We start from the raw sequence: 22765 nt of genomic DNA, 5'->3' as shown, positions 1-22765 counted from the left end.
TCTGTTAGTTGCCATTGATGATTATAGCTGTTTTCCAGAGGTGGAAATGCTTACTAGCACTTCAGCTAATACTGTAATCCTTAAATTGGATGAGATTCTCTCTTCCTATGGCATACCAGCTGTTCTCAAAAGTGACAATGGACCACCTTCACAGTTCACAGTTTACTCAATTCACAGGCTATCTGGGATTCTAACACTGAAAAATCACACCATACTGGCCACAGGCCAATAGGGAAGTTGAGAGGTTCATGAGCACACACAAGAAAGTACTAATTGTATAATCGATATGTGTGTGAGAGAGATAGATCGATAGATTGATAGATATTATCTCATGTTGTTTTATTGTATTTCCATTGTATATTTATAACTATTTTTGGTCTGGTCACTGACTGTAATAAAATGACTGACTGACTCAAGAAAGTTCTCCAGATTGCCACAGTAGAGAGTGCCAATCTGAAACAAGAATTATTTCATTTCCTCTGCAGCTACAGCTCCACTCCCCACTGCTCTACTGGTGTGGCATAAGATACCATTATGTTTGGCAGACAAGTTTGGACAAAACTGCCTCAGCTTGACACTTCATGCCAGGACCCTGTTTTACATCAACATGATGAACATATAAAGAGTTAGATGAAACAGTATACTGATCAACACAGGCAAGCAACTGTACTACGATTGAAAGTAGGTGACATGGTTCTAGTGAAAAGCCTTTGGACTTGGAACAAACTGTCACTGCCCTTTTATTCTGCATCATATAAAAATGCAGATAAAACATACCATGGTCACAGCCCAGCGGGGTAAATAATAAAGTCACAAGATATGTATCCCACTTCAAACCAGTGCAGAGCAAACATCAGGCTTCAAGATCAGATTATGACGACTCCATACCTAGTGACAATGTCATCCCATCCAGCTCTCCTGATCCACCAGTGTCCGAGTGCTCCTGAACAGTGCTATCCATGTTACCCATGTCAATGAGCTCCAAGCTATTTGCAGGACTATAGTACACAGCAGTAGCTTGTCATGAATCTATGGACCAACCTTTTGATCTGTTTTATTATTTTATGTTTATAGTTTCGTGTTCCAAATGTTGTTAGTGTTTTGATGGGACTGGGCTTTTATTTGGGGAAAAGAAGGGATGTGGTGTTTCTGGTTAATCCATTCCTTGATCCAAGTCAGCTCCTGAGTGGTGCTTTAGTTACTTTTTAGTCCAGTCCTGGATTGGAAATGGGGCTGACAATCAACAAGCATCAAGAACACAGAAAGCAGTCTGCACTTGTCTTTCTGTAAATAATATCTATTAAATTAAAATATTTATATTATTGATGCTACTCCTCTGCCACAACCTTTTCCCTCTGGATTCTACACCCATGACCAACTAGTCAGGCATCTAGTAAGAAAACTTTGCTTCTAGAACCTTGAGTAGCCCTGAGTACAACTCTTCTAGGGTGTTACACAGGGTCCTAGAAGAAAAGCTATCCTACTAGGTGCCTGAGTGGCCTGGGTTACTCAGGCACCTAGTAGGACAGCTAAGGGGGAAAATGTTTAAAACCGGGCCTCAGCAAGTAAAGCAAGCAGCTAATTCAGTGTTCTCTCCCAAGTAAAGAAGAAGCAATACAACCTGTCCCTAGCCTCACTAAGGTCCCAGGTAAAGAAGGGCAGGGCAGGGCAAGGCATACTAAAGGGTGGGAGTTTGAAGCCTACTACTCTAGGAAGAGCAGAAGCAGCTTCAGGAGGTGAGCAAGCTTTTCTAAACGAACATCTAGCCTTTAAACTAACTAACAGGAGGAGGGGATATTTTGAGGGGCTGGTTTCTCTTTAAAGGATAAGTCCTAGTCTCTCTCCCTGTGTGTATGTGTGTTATTTGCCAGGGCTAGCATTTGCCAGGGCTAGCAAACTCATGTTTTTGTTTGGCCCTGTCTGGAGGGAGTGGAGTCAGCTAGGGCTGTGGGAGGCCCCACATTCCTTTCACCCACATCCTGTGTCTCGGTTTGAAACCTACTCTCTACATAAGGCCCGAGAACATAGGCAACAGAGCATAGCAAACAGGGATAGCAAACAGGACATTGGAGTTTTGCAGGAGTTTAGTGGGAAGTGTGTGGGGGAGCCTGGAACAAGCCGCTGTGATCACAAGGAGCCAATGTCATGGGCATGCTGAAAGACTCTGAGGAGGAGCTGGAGGAGGGAACGGAGATTAAAGCAGAGGGAGGAAGGGTGAGGACCAGGAGTTGCAAAGGAGTGTAGGTCCGATGCACAGGGAGTTGAAAATTAGTTAGAGCCAGGTGAGGCAGCCCTTGTGGAGGAGGTGCGACAGGTCTCAGCTGTGGAGAGGCGTCAGTCATAAGAACATAAGAAAAGCCCTGCTGGATCAGGCTCAAGGCCCATCTAGTCCAGCATCCTGTTTCGCACAGTGGCCCACCAGACGCCGCTGGAAGCCACAGGCAGGAGTTGAGGGCATGCCCTCTCTCCTGCCATTGCTCCCCTGAAACTGGTACTCAGAGGCACACCCTTGAGGCTGGAGGTGGCCCACAGCCCTCTGACTAGTAGCCATTGATAGACCTCTCCTCCATGAAGTCATCCAAACCCCTCTGAAAGCCATCCAGGTTGTTGGTCGTTACCACATCCTGTGGCAGAGAGTTCCACAAGTGGATTATGCGTTGTGTGAACAAGTACTTCAATTTGTTGGTCCTAGACCTCCTGGTAATCAATCAAGTCCAAGAGACAGCAAGAGCTAAGGAACCGCATGCATAGAATAACAGGCAAAGCTGCTGACTCAGGAACTCTTGATTAACAGCACTGGGGGTCAGCCTATTTTAGACAACTGCACCACAGCTACCCTGCTGATAGCAACGTCAATTTCCTGTGAGCTAATTGGCTGTGTTTGTGTATTGCCTTGACTGTGTTTAGACCCTGGACTCTGTTGACTTTGCCCGTGGACTTTGATTTGTACTCTGTTGGATTGATTGGATTTGACTCGGACTGAACCTGGTTTGGAGAATTTCTTCCTGTAAGACTTTGCTATTATACTTCTGCCTCTGCCTGTTTTACGCTCCGTCTGGCTAGCCTGACAGATTTATGACAGCCCGGTGGAGAAGAGAAGGTAAGTACAAATCCCCTCCTCATTACCGATCTCTCCCTAATATTCTTGAGAAAGTCTGTTTGGACAGTTAAATAGCTGACCATGACAGCTGAGACCTATCTTTCGAATCAACTATCTCTAAATACTGTAAACAGCCAACAAAACCAGTATGAAGATAGCAAGTCAGCAGGGGAGAGGGCACTTCCCAGTGTATTGCACAGAGTGCCACATGTATGACTGTTTGCTCCATGGGCAGAAGTCATGGGTATATGCTCGGTGCAAGGAGATCCTGGCTCTCAGGGAACAGATTTGTTCCCTTGAGACCAAGCTGGCGGCTCTGAAGAAGCTCAAAGAGACAGAGAGGCATGTGGACGAGACCTTCAGGGATGTGGTAGAGGCATCCCACTCCAGGGCTGATAGCTCCTCTGCTGTCAGGGAGAATGAAGGTCTCGGGGAAGGAGAACATTGGTCTGAGAAAGAGGGAAATGCTCCTTTAGAAAGGACCTGTTCAGTGGAAGATGAGCCCATATCCTCTCGCACAGGGGATACTCCTCCAGGGGGGTTGGGGCCTCCTTGTAGTGGGTGATTTGATCAGTAGAGGTATAGAGAGATGGGTTTGTGACCCACGTGTTGACCGCATGGTGACTTGCCTGCCTGGTGCAAAGGTTGCGGACATCACGCAACATCTAGATAGGCTGTTAGGCAGTGCTGGGGAGGAGACAGCTGTTGTGGTGCACGTTGGCACCAACAATGTGGGGAAATGAAGTCGAGAGGTCCTGGAAGCCAAATTTAGGCTGATAGGTAGTGTACTGAAGTCCAGGACCCCCAAGGTAGCATTCTCAGAAATGCTACCTGTTCCACACGCACGTACAGTGAGACAGGCAGACCTGAGGGGTTTCAATGCATGGATGAGACGTTGGTGCCGGGAGGAGGGGTTTAGATTTGTTAGGCACTGGGATATATTTTGGTGCAAGCAAGGCCTGTACAAAAGGGATGGGCTGCACTTGAACCAAGATGGAACCAGACTGCTAGCACTTAAAATCAAAAAGGTTGTAGAGAAGCTTTTAAAATGACACCTGGGGAATAGCCAGCAGGAGCTGGACAGTATCTGGTTCAGCAAATGCCATCCTTTAAAGTGCAAGGGGGCAAAGGATTCAGATAAAACAGAAGGGGACAGAGCAGAATCACATAAAGAGCAGACAGAAGGCTGTGCCAGCTGGTCAAAGAGTCCAAAGAAAGATAGCATACAGTGGGTATTGGAAAGAATCACCCCCTTTGATAGACCTTAAATTCTGGTTCCCTTACATCCTGAAATGAAAACACAAAGAAAATTCCCTTCACCAGCTGTACTTATCCAATGTAACCTGGATCCAATGCAACATCACAATTCGGGTCACCACATCTAACAAAGGACATTGTAGAACTGGAAAAGGTGCATAAGAGAGCAACCAAGATGATCAGGGGCCTTGAGCACCTTTCTTATGAGTCAAGGCTACAACACCTGGGGCTATTTAGTTTAGGAAAAAGACAACTATGGGGAGACATGATAGAGCTCTATAAAATCATGCATGGTGTGGAGAAAGTGGCTAGAAAAAAATTCTTCTCCCTCTCACATAACACTAGAACCAGGGGTCATCCCATGAAATTGATTCCCAGGAAATTTAGGACCAACAAACAGAAGTACTTTTTCACACAATGCATAATCTACTTGTGGAATTCTCTGCCACAAGATGTGGTGGCAGCCAACAACCTGGAAGGCTTTAAGAGGGGTTTGGATAACTTCATGGAAGAGAGGTCTATCAACGGCTACTAGTTGGAGGTCTATAGGCCACCTTCAGCCTCAAAGGCAGAATGCCTCTGAGTACCAGTTGCAAGGGAATAACAGCAGGAGGGAGGGCATGCCCTCAACTCGTGCCTGAAGGCTTCCAGCGGCATCTGGTGGACCACTGTGTGAAACAGGATGTTGGACTGGATGGGCCTTGGGCCTGATCCAGCAGGGCTGTTCTTATGTTCTTATTAGAAGGGTGGTCTCAAGAGGCCTTGAAGTCCCAACTGGCCCCGATTCAGCACACGACATAACTTTCTCATTGGTGGGCCATATTGGATCAGATCAGAATCCAACATTTTGGGCCATGCATACTCTCGTGCATGAAAGCATGCAAGAAAGAAAGCATCAAGAATGTTGGGAATGTTGCTCAGAACAAGATTTAAACAATAGTTCCATTCATTGTCTCAACTGGGCCAATTTCTTGATTTGGTACAAAAATAGTACTTCAGGATTTTCAGTAAAACAAGAAACTTTTTCTTCTTCTTGCAGTCCAGAAGGAGGTCGGAGAACAGCTCTCATTGCTAAGAGAAACTGTGGGTACCTCAGGAAACAACTTTACTATGGGCCTTTCTAAAGATTTGCAGTAATCTACTACCTTTAGAAAAGCATCTGAAATCTTACAAAGAGTTAGGATTCATTAGTAAACCCATAAGAATTTTTTAAGTGATTTTAATGCTGTTAAAATCTTAAACTTTTATTTTCAAAATTATTTTTGTTTGATTTACAGTAACTTTTTACAAAGTTTTATCAGTAGATCAACCAAACCAATAACATTAGGAATGTACTGGAACTAGCTGGATATAAATTTGAACACTAATGAATTTTATAAGGAAGTTCTCTTTCTGTTCAATCATGCTACTTCACACAGTTGCATAAAATATGAATTTCCTGCTGATGCAAATACTGAACACAGATCTGCCATAGATAAAAGTTGTACTAAAATGCAATAAAAATTCCTTGGGCAATTCCGTTCTACGATCCTGCACATTAATGTTTTAAATTAAATATGCTTTCTGTAAGCCTCTCAACCCACAATCCTCTTCCATTCACTCTGAAACGTTTCAATTTATTTACCGCTTTCCCACCACCATCATCCTGCCTGTCACTTAGCCACATTTCAATAAGTTATCTGATGTAAAGCTACTGGACTAAATCAACAGCTGGGGGTGAAATTGCAAATGGACTCTTTATCAAAACTAACATAACCAGAAGCATTCACAAAGCTTGTGTTTATATTCAGGAGGATGAGATTCTAACTGGGGCTTGGGGGACACTCCTTTCTCATGTGCAAACCCCAGCCCGTAATTTATATTTACCTTTGCCACACCAGTGAAGGATGTTGAATTCAGGACATTTTAAACAGCAAACTGCTTGAGCTGTTTGATACTTGTAGCTAAATTCAGGGGCAGAAAGGTATATAAGGAACAGTGGTCCTTCCAATTTCTTTCATCTCTGTGTGGAATGAGTTTTGTTCTGGGCAGCAATATCAAGGCAATGTGTGAGTGTGTGCATTTAGAATGGGGCCTTCCTGATCCAACCTGTGTGGGATCTAAAATTAACTGAGCAGACATCAAAAAACTTGTGAGCGCATGCACATGCACACACCTTAGAGGGAACACTGATAGGAACTAGGGAACATTCCATTAGACCAGTCAAAGCAGGGATAGTCTGGGTTTCTTGGATTGCGTAAAGAGGGTGTGTAAGATGTGGCATGTAATGGTCATGCATAGATAAAAAGGCTTAATTCTGGAGGATAAATAGTAAAATAAGCAAGATTCTTTTCTCAATATTTAGTTTCCAGTTTTAATGCACACAGAGACTTTGAAAGAAAAACAATATACTCCCCGGAAATACAGATAAATTTCTTTATATTGATAAATTAGACTGTATTTATACAAATTTAAATCAATTTATACAAATTGAAATATGAGGATTTTAAAAAATGCCTATCCACTCCTTGCTACTGTGATGGCTTTATTCAAGCCGATACAAACTATTCATGCTCCTGTTTTTATATTATGAGGACCTTTATACTATGCACACCTTCAAAAGAAACAAGACTTAAATAGTTTATAGACTCCTACTGCGGGATGACAACAGCAAGTCTTCAGCCTCCTTCCTGAACTTCCTGCAAGTCCCAAATATATACAAAAAGACCTATGGGAACATTCTTGGATTGTAGACATTGTTCAGATTTTTTTTTCCCAAACAACAATTCTAAAATAAATCCTGTTCTCTCCTCTAAAATAAATCCTTCTCTCATGTCCCTAATTATAGAGGCCAGGGGAGGCATTTCTTCCAACAAACCAATATAGAAAGATTCCCAATGCTGGCATTACAGCTTTGGAGATCCATCCATTATCTTCTGTGGTGATGGTTAGAAAGACAACATCCAGCCTTGCAATAGTGAACTCTGTCCTTGAAACCACAATCTGTTTGGGTCCCTCACTTTCCCCTCCAGGGTTTTATCTGCTTGTCTGACACACATTTAAGCCCCTTTCAGATACTATACACATTCAAATGAATGCACATTGGAGGAGGGCAAAACTGAACAGGTTCTGCCTCCCCAATGCAGGTACGTTCATTAGATCATCTTTTTAAAAACCCTCATGCATAGGTTAGAGGAGGCAGAGCCTGATGCTGCAGTGCAATCCTCCTTCTACAGCCCTGTTCAGTCATTAGGAAAAGGGCATGCTACACAAATTGAGGATCCCAAAATGCGCCAGAAACAACATTTGTCTGAAGTGGCAAATGCTGCAATGTTTGCCCCAATCATGGAAACACCTGCCATTACAGGTACAGCATTCAACTCTTGAGATGAATACTGCTGCAACCATAAGCCATAAGGGGTTGGGGTAAAAGGTGAGTGATAGTCAGGTTGGGACTTCTGGTGTGCTTTGGGATGCTCTGCTTGTGTAGAGTGTCCTTTTCATGACATCTGAATAGGGCTCATGAACCTGTTGCCTCCCCCATATGTGTTCATTCTAAGCACGTATAACTGAAAAGGGCTTCTAATTCTGGCCAGGAGATCAAGCTTTCACTTTCATTTAACCTTTCCTCTGACTTCACTCTGCCCAATTCACTGGTGGGACCTGGACTCATCTTAAAGGAATCCAGGATTCAATTTCAACTATGCTTTACTTGCATAATGTGTGGGGAGAAAACCCAACACATCCCAGGGAACACAAGTGAAATAATGTTTTAAATTAAAGAAAAATAGCTACACCAATTAAAAAGCAAAATAGGGCAACCTCATTAGCGGGTAAAGAAACAGGTTGCTTTGCAGGCTTTTATGCAAGGTATAGCTCAGCGTATTTATTTAAACCGATTATTACCTATAACTAATTATTTCATTGTACATTTCAAAGTTTTACTTGAAAGATGCAAGCCATAGCAATTTCTCTCCTTTTTCTTTCCAGTGGTTGCCCCAGATAAACAGGTTTTAGTTATGGTTCACAAGCTCTGTGTTTTCTACATGCTCTTTGTGATCAGTTTCATTTCCAATGACAGTTTTTGACACTCTGGTGGAGTAAATGATAATCTTCTCCTCAACTTCTAATTAAGCATATGGAGCTGACAATGATAACCTTCACATCCCCAGCTGTCTTATCGCTTTGGAAGCTCTTGAGGTTTCCAATTCAATTTCCAGCTCCTCTTATCACACAAGAGTAATTAGGAAAGAAATGTAAATACCACAGCACGGGAACTTCCTTAGTTTGGCCATAATGCTTAAGATCATCCATAGATGGCAGCACTGAAATCTTTGCCAGGTTGTGCAGACATGTGCAACTTTCCAGCTGTAGTGCTACACTACATAGAGTATTCAAAGTAGATGAGAGTTATGCCTTCATGAGAACAAACATCTCCAAGTAGACATCAGACTTTTGAGTTCTCCAGAACTCCACTTCAAGTATTAAGCAAAATCAGGAGCAGGGAAGAAATAGAGAAAAGCTGGACATGATGGGAAAGCCTCAAAAGTCTGCAGTTTGAAAAGTTTCAAGATGAAGTAAAACAGGTTTTATGCAGACTTAGTTAGATTAGCCACTGATAGTTGTAAGAGGGATTTTGGTTTGCATCAAGAGACCCTAGGACAGAGTTATCATCTTACATACGATTAGAGGATTTTGTTTTTACTTTGCTTATATACGAGGTGAAGAAATGCAGCTTTATAGATCACTGCATTCAAATCATTGTTATATGGCAGGGAAAAATCAGGCATGCAGATTGTGCATCAAAATCATGAAGCAGATTATAAATATAGTTCAAAAAACAAGCAATTCAAAAGCTGAGCAAATTGAAAGGATGCCAAAGATATTCCCTTGTATGGGACACAATTTGTCTTACAGCCACCTCTGATCTGCATGGCCTCACACACACCCACACCCTGCCCAACCACTTCTCTCTTCATGCTTTCCCTGAGTTGTGGTGAGCTCAGGGAATCCATTTTATAATATTTGTTTCTCTGTCAATGTACTGTATTGCCATGAATAAAGCGAGCATACAGCAACACAGGTTTGAACCCAACTCAAACACCACTGCTCAGACTTCTCTCCCCACTCAACCCTCAGTCAGCTAAGAACATAGCAGTTGCAACAGGCAACAAATTGCACAGTAGCAATATTGATTACACTCATCTCATTGTTGCTCTCATCAACTACCAGACTATAACAAACTTTAGAAAGCTTCATATCTCTATTTTCTTTGCATGACAGTCCAGCATGGTTGTATTTCAGTTTTCAATTTTCTGGATCAATTATTATTAAGTGTTCTGCCTCCACACCAACTTCACCAATATGGCTGATGGAGCTGCTTAGCTCTACAATGAACAATTAACAAGTTGTTCTAGCAAGAACTAATCTGCCTACTTTCCTTCCTACAACTGGACTAAATTTGATTCAAATTGGTTAGGTGGTCCACACGTTAGACCTCTTGCACCTCAAACATTCACGTCCGCCATCTTGGATCTGGGAAGATGACATCATTAAAAATGATACCATTGAGGTGTCTCCTGGACTGTCCTTAGGGCATGGCAAGTAGGGTGACCGCCCTAGGCCCAGCTCTTTTAATCCCCATTGGAATTAACTGGAAGGGGCCCCCACACTGGCTGATTTGCCCCAGGCCCTGTACCCTGCCAGGGCTCTCTAAGAACAGCACTAGGTGTCCCTATGTGGCACTGACTACAACTGTATCAAATTTGGTTGAAATCCTTCTGCCTCAAATATGTATGCATCTGCCATCTAGAATTGGGGTGGATGACATCATCACAAACCATGCTTTTGAGGTGTCCCTGTGTGTCACTCACTAAAACTGTACCTAATTTGGTTCAAATCAGTTAGACCATCCACAGATTAGCCCACCTGCACCTCAAAAGTTCACAAATCTGCCATCTTTGATTGGGGTGGATGACATCATCACAAACTATGCCATTGGAGCATCCCTATGTGTCTCTACATATGTAGTAAATTTGATTCAAATTGTTTAGGCAGTTCACAAGTTAGCCCACTTGTGCCTCAAATGTTTATGCGTCTGCCATCTTGAATCAGGGTGAATTACATCATCACAAACTATGCTGTTGAGGTGTCCCTGTGTGTCACTCATTACATCTGTACCTAATTTGGTTCAAATCGGTTAGACAGTCCACAAGTTAGCCCACTTGCACCTCAAAGGTTCACGCATTCACCACCTTGGACTGGGGTAGATGTCATCATCCTAAACTACCCCACTGGGGCATCCGTATGTTTCCTTACAGCGGTAGCAAATTTGCTTCAAATTATTAGCCCACTTGTGCCTCAAAAGTTTACTCAAGCATCCACCATCTTGAATTGGAGCGGATGACCTCATCACAAACTATGTTGTTGAAGTGTCCCTACAACTGCACCCAATTTGGTTCATATTGGTTCAGGTGTTGCAAAGTGAGGCAGGGGATGGACACATGAACACACATGCAGAATGTCAGGTGATCTCATCAGCCTACTAGGAAGTAGGCTAAGAAGTAATAAGTGATAATGCAGTCAAACAAGATGAGAGCAATCTAAAAAAAGGTCAACATTTAAAATGACATAAGGTTTGCTGCAATGAGGAGCCTTTTCTTTTAAAAGGAGGCTTTTTCAGTTCTTACTTATCCAAAGCCCTTAGTGAAGTCAACTGGGGATTGATATCTAAGTAAAATGGTTGAACAATGGGCAGTTAAGGGTATAACCACACATACACACAAACACAATTTCAAAGCCATTGAAAAACAACAAATATTAAACTTGAGCCATTAGAATAAACATTTCTGAAGACTCCCTTGGTGCATATGAAATGTCTGTCTTTGAACATGATAAATTGAGACAATACATTGCAGCCTCCTTCAGTGCCATTATATGCAATCATACTGGGTGACACATCTTTGATTTCCACTCTAGGCCTACATTATGTATCGTATAATTTCCAAAAAGAAGCTCAACAAGGAATATGCAAGTCAGTGTACAAATATCTTTTGTACTATGCCATATTTATGAATAATTGACATACTGTTGCCATGTGACAGAATGATCAAGCTTTTCATTATTGTCCTTCGGACTGAAGATCAAGAGACAGTCTTTTCTAAATTATGTTTTAAATAAACTCTGAATAAAATTACTCGTGTGGCACTCAGGAATGTTTCAAATGAATATGTAGGAGTCAGGGAAAATAAGGTCCCAGAAGTACTGTAGCAGGGCCCTGTTGTGTATGAGCTATGCACTGGGCTGACTCTCTTATGAAAGAACCAATTCCCAAACAAATAGTTATCACATTTTTAAAATGTACCAGAACAATTTTATTATGACCTTGCCAGAGGCAACCAGTTGTCTGCTGTAATCCATGAGCCAAGTATGGGGTGGCTTTCTAGAACTACTCCCAAAATTGTTTGCAAAGCTCCAATTGGAGAGGAGAAGCTAAGTGCACAATAAATATGGAGCGTCCCTCACATAGGAATATGTGATTGTGGAGTACTTGTAACATTGGATTTATTTGCAGACTGTAGATTTCAATTAAATTCATGTTAGGAATTGCAGGTTCAGAAGTAGCAGAGTGGCAGGCATTTTGGATTAAAAATAAAATCTAGCCATAGATCCCTTCCATAAGAAAAAGAAATCAGTTGCAGCTGGTCAAGTGTCAGTGAGCCCAAATTCACACATGCATTTGCCACTTTCAACTGTTTGCAGGGCCATCCTTAGGGTGGAGCAACCGGGGAGAGGCCCCGCACCAGCAGGCAGGCATATGGCTGACTGAGCCTCCAAGTCCTGAGAGGCTCCAAGACCAAGCAGCCTGCCCCTGCTCGCTGCTGTGCTGCTCGCTCCCTCTGCAGTGAGTGCAGCTGCAGGAGCATCAGGAAGAGAGGCAGCAGCTCATGTCACCATTCCGAGGGCAGATCCAATGGGGTTGCAAGGGTGTAGTTGTACCCTTTGTGAATCTGGATCCAGAATGGCATATCCTCAGCAGCAGCAGAGTCAAGAAAGGGTTAACACTCTGCTCTGCTAGTCCTACCCTCTCCCAGAAGGAGCTGCCTGATTTGTTTTCCTGGGGTTTGGTGCTCCTCCCCCCACATCCCTTCTCTGGCCAGCATTTGAATGTAATTTGCCAGGAATGAATGGGATGTGGAAGTTGGCAGTTGGCCTTGTCTCCCCACAAGGAAAGAAAAACAAAAACAAAATGCCAACCCTTATCTGATTGTTTTGTGTATGAGAGTGATTTGTTCCCCTTGCTTAAGCCAGTTTGTTTCTCTTCCCACCCACTCCCATGAACTGTGTGAGAGAAGTAATTTCAGTTTCTGTGCATGTTTCTTTGTGTGTGTGTGTTAGAGAGAGAGGGTGGTGGTGTTTTACACTTTAAAAAATCATTATCAAAGTGTGTCAAAACTGTTCTAGTACAAACTTCTAAGAAAAACCCTCCCCATCTTAACAATATACCTTCTTGTGAGGAAATTAGTCAGTTCAAAAGTATTAAAAGCTTTAAAGAGAATAAGAGGGAATAAAAAATGCTCCAACAAAATGGATCTGTTTTTGATTTTGTTCTTGCCTTTTGTTCCTGAGGATACTAAAGTGCTTATAGCTCTAATCTGGTCTCTGTGTGTGGGTTTCTCCCCCCGCACACACACACTTTATTAAAAATATTTATATGTTGCCTTTTAGCAACAAAGTTATCAAAATAGCTTAAATAGCAAAATATGAGGAAATTGTTTTCTCAACATGATCTCCCTTATAACCATTACTATTTTATTTTGCTTTGTGCTTATAACAGTAGCTCATATATAAATAACTTATATATTGTCTTTTTAATAAGTTTGTAATGGACTAAAATGCTGTGAGCATTTCTGCAGTGCTAGATATATATATATTCTTGATGTCCATTAGAAGACTGTCAAAGGAAAAAGGAAAATAAAACATCACCTTTGGTAAGCTGAAGCAAGGAGTAGGTGTCGATATTGTTAAGTTGCAGTAAACCTTCAAGGGTGAGGCAAGAGGGATAGACTGAAGAAGGTCTGAGGGAAGGGGGAGTGGAAACAACAGGATCAAGCTGTGGTTTGATATTCTTGTCTTTTACTTATTTATTATTTTTAATTAACAAACAAAAATGGTAAACAAAGAATTTCAGTGCACAAAGTGTACATGTTTTGCTGAATCGTGCCATTTTTCTTCATGGTATTCCTGCTATTGTTGCAGAAGCAAAGCACTACACTTGTATGCTTTACAAAGTGTTTAACTGTCAGTTTAAAGATAGGAGAAACTATCATAACTGGGTTTCTGTCCAATATATTCAACTAGTAAGTGAGGCCTGTTGTAGATTGGGCAAAGTCATTTTGCGTAGATTGCACTGATAGAGGATTTAAATATAGATAATAGGTAATAGACTTTTTTAAATTAATGTGCTTGCAAAAAGGAAGTAAAAGAACAGGTTGAAATTTGTAGGCTTCAACTTCAAATATTTTTCATTTTATTGAATAATGACTATATATGGTAAATGTGAATCTGAGAAAGATCTGCTTCTTTGGGGCACGATATGGTTTTGGAATTAATGATATGGTGAAAAATAACAGTTAAAATCTGCAAGTTATCTTAAGGATTTCTTCTTTAAAAAATCAAGCAAAATGATATTTAAACCTCCAGCTGTTATAAATCTGTTAGCTCGGCTAACCCAACAGGATTTATAACCCCCTTCAGCACTCCCCCTGTGAGTTAACAGAAAGTAGCAGCGAAGCTGCACCAAGGCAAACAAAAAGGCTCACAAAGAAAATGGTAAATGAATCAAGTCCCCCTGAACTGAACTAGGTACCCCCTCTAACAATAACTGAGTAATAACTGAAAAGAAGACAACAGAGCAAGGAAAGAAAGAGAACAAAGGATACCAGAGCAAAGAATTAACGGAACCAGAGATCAGAGCAGGAAGGAACAGAACAAGAGCAAACTGGAACTCGGAAAAGTTAAGAATTCAAAATAGAACACGGTCCGCGGTCAGCGAAAGTTGATAACAGCATCGGTAGAAAGCACAGACTGCTTGATATATGGCTTAAGAGAACCAGCAGCCAATCAGGCTCCCCTGAGTCAGCACTTCTCCTTCCTCTCTTGTGATCTCCTGCGCCTGCGTGTCTCCCACTGAGCTTTCCTCTTGAGACGTCTTCTCAAGACAGGTGAAATCCCAGCCTCCTCCTGTTTAGCCTGCTGCTGATCAGGATTCATGTCTGACACTTGTTCCGATTCCTCAGCTCCAGAGTCCAGTCTCCCTGCCAAATCCTGTTGCTGTGCCTCTGAGCCCTGACTAGCAGGCGAATCCTCCCATTCCTCCTCTGACTCTTCTGAGTCAGAAGTCTGAGCCATGACACATACACACACACCCCGCATATTCTGGTGTAAAAGTGTAAATATTGTTTTTAATGTTGTTTTAGAATATTGTTTTAAAATTTTTTAATTGTCGTGTTTTAAATTTCTTATTTTTGTGTTTAACTAATGTTTTAATGCTGTTTTTATCTTGTTGTAAACCGCTCAGAGACGTAAGTTTTGGGTGGTATAAAAATATGTTAGATAGATAGATAGATAGATAGATAGATAGATAGAGCAGTCAGCTAATTTCAGTGACAGGATTGTTTATGCAAAATTTAGTGTCTGTAGATTATTAGGACCTGGAGAAAATCTATCTATGTGGTCACTTATAATCGAGACCGACTTGACAGCACTTAATCAATCAAGGTCATTTTTTATTTATTTATTCATTTATTACATTTCTATACAGCCCAAAACTTGCATCATTAGGAAATATGACTGCATTTTCCACAAATTATCCAACATATATATGGATTGTTTAACTTTAACCTACACTCAGTGGCCACCATCCAACTTTGTGTTAAGTGTTGGGAATCCAAGTGTCTTCTTCCTTCAAATGAGATTTTTATTGCAAGAGAATTCAAGTTTGGAATGCAACTGTGTTAAATTGTTAGTGTTTGCATCTGTGTTTTACATATTATGGATTTTAGATTAAAAGGTTAAGGGGGCCCCACACATGCTGATTCACCCCCAGCCCTGTGCCCCCCTAGGGACAGCCCTGACTGTTCGGGCCACTCCCTGCAATTTCAAACCTTCTCCAAATCCCAGCATCCTGCCATAACTAACTGTCCCCTGCCACTCAGCATATTTTCTCTCAGCTTCTCTGAACATTATCCTTGGGCATAGTATTTCCTTACAAAGATGAGAAACTAAGGCTGAGAAAAAATGTCACTCTTCACTGCCATAGCAGTATCTCTGTTAATCCCACCTGCCAAGACATCAAATCCAAGTTAATTTTTTAAATCCACACAATCGAAACAGACTCATCTCACTCTCTTGATTGTTTGCCAGAGAGTTCACTTACTGGTCTTAATCCAATTCAGCCCAAAACCTTCTTCTTCCCATTTACAGACTCAACTTTCTACAGGTCAGCCTCTGCTCCCTTTGCCTTATTTTAAGGAACATCTGGAGGTTACTTTCACAGCCTTTCATTTTGTTATCTGATAATCATCACAAGGGGGGAAGGAGGTTTCTTTAATCTAGTTGGGTGTCAGCATAAATTCTAGGAGTGCAGCTTCTCTCACCCACTTCCTTTAGAAAATCTCCGAGTAGCAACTGTATTCTTTTTTGACTTGTAAGTGATCCATACTAGAATACTTCATTACTTCTTGCATCCACGATAGCTTTATCAAAAAGAAAACAACAACCTTGTTCTCCATTTTCAGAGTGATCACTGAATATTCCAAAACCCACTGAAGCAGACATACAAAGGGAAATTGAAAAAGGAGAACAAATAAAACTATTTTATATGCACTAGGTTTGCAACTCAGTCCAGATTGTTTTGCTTCCGCAGTTTACAAAATATAAAAATCATTTTAATGCTTCAACATTCAAGAGCAAAGATCTGAAAACCAACAGCAAAATGGAAGAACATGAGAACTGCAGATCTACTCTAACATATTGCTCATAAAAAAGAAAGATGGCAAAAACCAAACAAACCACCTAATGTGTTTTTAGCCTCAGGAACATCACAGAAATATCGTTCTGCTGCAGTGGTTCAAAATGATGAACATTTATCCTAAAAAGAAAAGAAAATCCTCTTTTTAAAAGCGTGTTTGGACCACAGATGGATCTTCCATGAGATGAGGTGAAGTGGCCAGTGCCAGATTTTTGGAGCCCCAGTATGGTGGCAAAATGCCCCCTGCCACTTCACCTGCTTCCCGCATACACCCAAGGCCATGGGAACAGCTCATCACTGTGTGGTGCCAAACTGCTCAGCAAAGAACAAGTCCAAGACAGCCTTCCTTCTCTGTCTAATCTCCCACTCTGTGAAAAGAAGAGGCCAGAATACTGGTGGAAGGAAGTGTACCAGGCCAGTATTGTAGACTGTTGTCCAAGAGCATTTCCAGAGAGACACTCTAGGCTAGCACTGTACTCGCAGGCTCAAAACACTACCTCCTTCCACTCCCTTACCTGGCTTTTCAGAACCCAGGATGCGAGTGGAGGAGGGAGACAGAGAGTTAGGGTGTCTCTGACTTGCCTGCTGCTGGGTGTGTTAAATGGAGACAGCTGGATGCAATTGGGTGGTGTGTGTATGAATACAGACATGACAGGCTGGGCAGAGGATAGAGAGAAGGGTGAGAGGATGTGATGGGCTTGGTGGCGGGTGGAAGGAAGGAGTGAGGCAGGGAGAGAGTGGGTGGGGGGATGGGGGAAATTTTGGGCATACTTTGTGTATCATAGAAGACAGCATATTGCCTCCCTACCTCAGGTGCCACAGGGATGTGGGATGCTACTGGTCGGGGCAACCATGAAACATGATTGTTCAATCATTGATGGCACACCTGAGCTAGGGATGGATGGGTGAGCTAATTGTTGGCTCTACGTTTTTCAGGACCCTTGGGCAAGATGTCCTCAATGGACCTCCCTGGAATTGGCATATCTCCTCACCACTATCACCTCTGCACATTAGATATCCCTCTCCCACTAGACCCGTTTGCAGCACTGCTCAGAGGGAGAGGGCAAGGTGCGTGGAAGTTCCTTCTCGTTACTGACTTGGAGGGGGCAGGTAAATACATTGACAGCAGGACTGCTGCTTGCATTTGTGGGTGAGGCAGTGGGCCTCTTTCTGAGATTTGGGCCTCAACAGCATCCAACAATGCTGACCCCTGATGCCAGCCCTGGATGCACTAAAATCAAACAGTTATGACAGAGCCCTGCTGTCTAGAAGAGCACTGGATTGGGTGAGAATGGGGGTGAGGAATGAACCCTGAGAATGAATAGCAATGACCTGAGAATTGGTACCTGAGGATGGGCAGGAGAAGCTATAATATAAGCACTAGGAATAGAGATGTAAGAAAAAGGCAAGGGTTTGATAGTCAGGCTCATAACAGGTATCTAGTTCATTCCTAATCTGGTTGCTGCAACATATTTATGTAGTCCTGGTTAGTACCTATAAAGCCCTTAAATACCCAGGGTATTTAAGAGAACACCTTATTTGTTATGAACCCCGCCACCTAGTATTAAGATGGTCAAAGGAGGTTCATCTGAGAGTACCACCAGTTTGTCTGGTGGTAAGCCTTCTCTGTACTTGCCCAGGGCTGTAGAACACACTTTCTGTGAAAATTAGAGCTGCTCCATCCCTGATGCCTTGTAGGAAACAACTCATGATGCACCTGATCAGCCAGGCTTTTAGTTGGATGTTTATTGTTTCTTTCTTTTATATGGTTTTAAAATGATTTCTGTGTATGTACTGGTCCTTGTTTTAAATTTTTTGGCTGTTTTTACTTGTTTGTTAACTTCCTTGAGACTTTTGTAGTAGGCAGTATACAAATGTATTAAATAAATAAACAAAAATATTGCACTTCTGCTGCTTGATCCCATTCATCTTTATTTACAAGTCCTACTGCATTCAATGTGGCTTACTCTCAAGTAAATATATTGCCTTAATTTACAAAGTCATTATTCATGTGCATTAGCTGTTACATTATATTAAATCACATGCATCAGTGGCCAAAGATAACATATGAATTAGTTTTGAGTATAATACAGAAAAGACCTAAGCAGTGGGGTTACTGTGAGAAGGAAACTAATCTTCCCTCCTGCAATATGCACATTACTGAAGCAGAACAGAGGCTATATGCAGGTGTTCCTTGATGTTTTCCAAAGACATATATTGCTTACTGTTTCTGCCATTCTTCAAGAGACTGGGTGTTGTTTACTGTTAGGAATTAGTTTGAAATTTGCTTATACCTATTTAGTTCTACCATGACTTAATTCACAAAGTTTTTGATAAATTCTCAAAAGTATTAAACCCACAAACATTATTTCAAAACATCAAATCAAACCATATCACAAATGCTTAAATGCAAGAAAGTGCCTCCCTAAATAGAAATGTTTTACTGTCTTTCCTAAAATGCTGGAGTGGCAGCCTAAAATGAAAAGATAATCAGTTATGAAACCATGTTCAGATGTCACAACTATGAGAGAATGTGCCTCAGTGAGCCTCAGACTCTCGTGCTTCCCTCACTTACCTTCCTTCTTTGCACACGAGAGGAGACTGGAACCTTCCATTTGTGGTTTGCAAGATACCATAGTTTCCTGTTTTATTCTAATATAAGAAACTATAGTTTGTACAAATCACAGTTAGTTAACAAATCAGGATACCAAACCAGGATCTAATAATGGCTTGTTATGATATCTCAAATGGGCCCAAGAGTACATCTTCAACAGAGATTGCCCTGTGTAGGTCCAAGCCACCTTCCATAAAGAAGAAATGTTGAGCGAGGCTCCCCTGCTGAATCTTAATAGGCCTGAAGTGGCCTGGAGCCTAGGCAAATGTGCCATGTATTTGATGGCACATTTGCAAAGGAACATGGCTTCAGTTCCTCTGGTTCCTATATTAACATTATTTAAAAATCATTCTTAAATAAACAAAATGTGGAATCAACAGGTAATACCAAGATTATGTAGTATAGTTTCTGCCCTTTGTCATATCCATCCAGTTTTGTTTGCAAACTGCTTAAGTTCAAAAAAATCAATGAAAAAGTAGAGTTGTGTTCTACTGAATGAGTTGGGCCTTTAGAAAAAGAAAAATAGACTAGTCTCTCAATATTTGAACAAGTTTTTAAAACTTATGAATCTAATATATTGCATATTGCTGTTACTGAGAAGTATCAGCATCATAATAGGATAATACTGTGTGCTACAGTAGTGAAGCTGTTAAGCAGAAGCTAATCTGATGAGCTCACAGTCATTCTGTGATCAGGACATAATTCTAGTAATGTAGCTGTATCAGGAAGCAAGAGTGACTCATTCTTTCTTTTAAGTTGCTTAGGAAGAGGTAAAATAATGCTTGTCATGTACATTCAATACAATTTTGACACATAGAACTATATTGCATTTTAGACAAAATGCCCTGTAAGCGAGGAAAGAACCAATCACCCTCTAGGCACAACCCCCCCCCCCGAATTTCTCCTTTATTTTTCCAGTGGAACCTTTTCCATTTCTAAAATTTCATTGGCTTCCATCCAGACAAGAACTGTGAATGTGCAACAGTTCGAGTTCCAGACTACCACTGTGCTGTCGCTTGAGCAGAGGAAGGGGCAACCTTTGCCAATCTTTCTCTCTGAAACCCACTATGCATCACCAAAATATGTACCTGAGGGTTGCACAATCTAAAGATATCTCAAAACAGGAACCTCCACAAATAAACCCTAAACCTTCTGAAAGGCTGGCCACCCTCACACCAGGACTAGATAGGACTTGATATAGAAGAAGAGAAGTGTCAGTCTCCAAGCCAGAAGTCAGGATCTTTAAGGCCTCTGCTCTCCCAGACAGATAAGAAATTCAGAAGAGGTAGGCTGAGTGCAGAGGCACTTAACGCCTGAGTGGAACAACTTGTTCCTTGGAGCTATCCATGGTTCTGCAACCATGACTTGCCTTTTTCAACCTACTTGGTTCTTTTCTGAAGGATGAGGTCACAAGTGAAGTTGATCCTTTACACATGTAGATTGGTCCCTTCTATTTAAATAATAAGACCACCATACACCCAAGAATGAAGCACAGAATGCAGACAGATCTTTCGTTCTTTTAAAATGGTAAGCTGCTTTGTGCCACAGTCTGCAGAAAAAGTTAGGCACCAGTTTTTAAATAAACTGGTAAAATAATTCAGTGTATATGTCTGAATGAGATTTCAGTATTTTAGAAGTTATGGGGGGAAGTAAATATAAATTGTGCACAGTGGCTACAGTGATCAAAGCATCTTTTTCTTCTAGAAATCCCAATACTGCAAGGTATAGTCTGAAAGGTTACTAAAACAGCAGCATGAGGACATTGTTTATTGTATTTCAATTACTGCAGAACAAATAAAATGACAACTTAATTAGAATACTGGCATTTGTCTTTTTTAAAAAAAGCAAGCTAACTAAGTTATGTTCATTCTGACATTCACAGATTGGCAATAAGCTTCATTTAACTGACATTTGTTAGAGGTGCTGCCTAACATGCACTTGTAAATCTCAATATGAGAATTTTGAAAACAAGTACGCAGATAACTGTCTCACACATAATCATCAGGAAGATCCTATCTGCCTTATGGGCTATTTCCTAATGAATATATGTTTAGTCAGCTTAGGTTGATAGCTTGGGCTTAATCACATAACCTCTTAGCATTTCAAACATATGCCTTCAGGGACTAGAGCTCCTGGAAATTGAACTAAATGAGATATAAAATAAAAGAAGCAAATCAATGCTGTTCATATACCAAAAATACAACATTGGGGGTGATCTTTTTACTGCACACTTACCATGGCACTGGTTGTCAGAAAGATGGAAGCTGAGAACCTTATACTCTGCGGGCTGGGGCCTTGACTGCCGAATCACCCTAACCTAACCCAGAGCACTCAGGTCCTAGTATGACCCCGCCCAGCTGTTCTCCGAACAGGAAGAGTATAAAGGTTTCCTGTTGGGAGCAAAGTTTGCCTCAGGATCAAAGTCTCCTTGGTTCATAGTGTGTTGTTGTTTGCAATTACTGGTTCTCTGCTTTGGCTTCAGTCACTCCTGATTTTGCAGTATCAGTGTGCCTTTTGATCTTAGTTCCTGATTGTCTGTTTGGCTTCCACCCCTGAGTATATATCTCTGAACTCCTGGCTTACTTTCTTATCCTGAGTCTTGGCTTACCCTCATTTTTGATTTCTTGTCTGGTTGCTCCTACTCCTGATTTTGGACTCTGTGCCATCCTCTAGTTAGTTTATGGGGATGGTTAGTTCCCAGGTGAGGAATGGTTAGTAGGGTTGTGTTTTGGCTTTGGCCTTGCTGAATAATCTGCGCCCCGCCCCCAAGTCATGCAGGAGTGGCTGCTTGCAGTACGCTAAGCTCCACAGAGTACTTCATGCTTCTGGTGTGAGGGGGGCCTCCTTTATGGGAAGCAGAGCCCTATATTGCCCCAGTGACAGCAGGGTACAGCTAAAGGTGTGTATAGGAAATGCATACAGGAAATGCTGGGAATGACAGTCCCATAGGGAATGTGCTTTAAAGGACATTCCCCCACCCCCCACACACACACTGTTTTCCATGCATACCTATCACCATGCCCCATACACTTTTCACTGGGGCAGTATGGGGTCCCACTTCCCCAAAAGAAGGGTCACTCACACTGGAAACATTCAGAACGGCGTGAAAGCAGGCATGCTATGAGCAACCAACTCCACACAGACTTGAGGGGCAGTACTGATTATTCTGTTTCAGCCTCACCAAAGCACAGTCCTAATGGTTATACTAAGTAAAGAAAGGAAAGGACACAGAAGCAGAAAGCTTCATGCCCTGTTCTTCTTTCTACCACTTTATCCCACGCTCCACAGACTGCTATAATGTTCGTCATAGTTTTAATACCTATGTCCTTTCTGTACATTGTATTTTTGGTATATGTTCTGAACAGTGCTATCTGGCATCTGGCCCAAGACAATGCTGGATGGCAGCTGATGGGGCTTGAGTATGTAGCAAATGATGGGTAAGTGGTATGTAGAATGTCTTCACTAGGAGAGATGATCAAGTTTTAAATGTAAGCAAGAAATCAAAGATGCTGAGTGGGAGCAATGGAAGATATGGATGTGCATGGAACCGAAATGCCTGGCTCGTCTTGAATCCAGACTAGATTCAAACCGCACTGGGTCTGGTCCAGTCTGCCCATCGAGCCAGCTCGAGGGGCTCAACAGGCATACATGTAAAGTGGAATCCTGCAAGGATTCCCCTTTACAAGTAAAGGCCTAAAGAGAGAGGGGATGGAAAAACTATACTTTACGTAAGTAATAGCACTAGCGGTACCTTTAAAATCCAAGCTGTGGCAGTGGCAAGGAC

General features: G+C 41.8%; 1 protein-coding gene and 1 long non-coding RNA gene across 4 annotated transcripts in view; one reads left to right on the top strand and one right to left on the bottom strand.

Annotated features, from left to right (window-relative positions):
- Window positions 1–22765, bottom strand: part of KIF26B (kinesin family member 26B) — a 495657-nt gene that overhangs the window by 237050 nt on the left and 235842 nt on the right. The gene's annotated exons all lie outside the window — the stretch shown is intronic.
- On the top strand, window positions 1590–17545 carry LOC128347472 (uncharacterized). The gene is made up of 3 exons (XR_008317572.1): window positions 1590–1736; window positions 2908–3100; window positions 17304–17545. It is a non-coding gene; the product is annotated as an uncharacterized LOC128347472 (long non-coding RNA).

Source organism: Hemicordylus capensis, chromosome 1 (genome assembly GCF_027244095.1).
Source record: "Hemicordylus capensis ecotype Gifberg chromosome 1, rHemCap1.1.pri, whole genome shotgun sequence".
NCBI classification, from domain to species: domain Eukaryota; kingdom Metazoa; phylum Chordata; class Lepidosauria; order Squamata; family Cordylidae; genus Hemicordylus; species Hemicordylus capensis.
The sequence above is the reverse complement of the archived record's forward strand: the minus strand, read 5'-3'. Positions and strand labels throughout refer to the sequence as shown.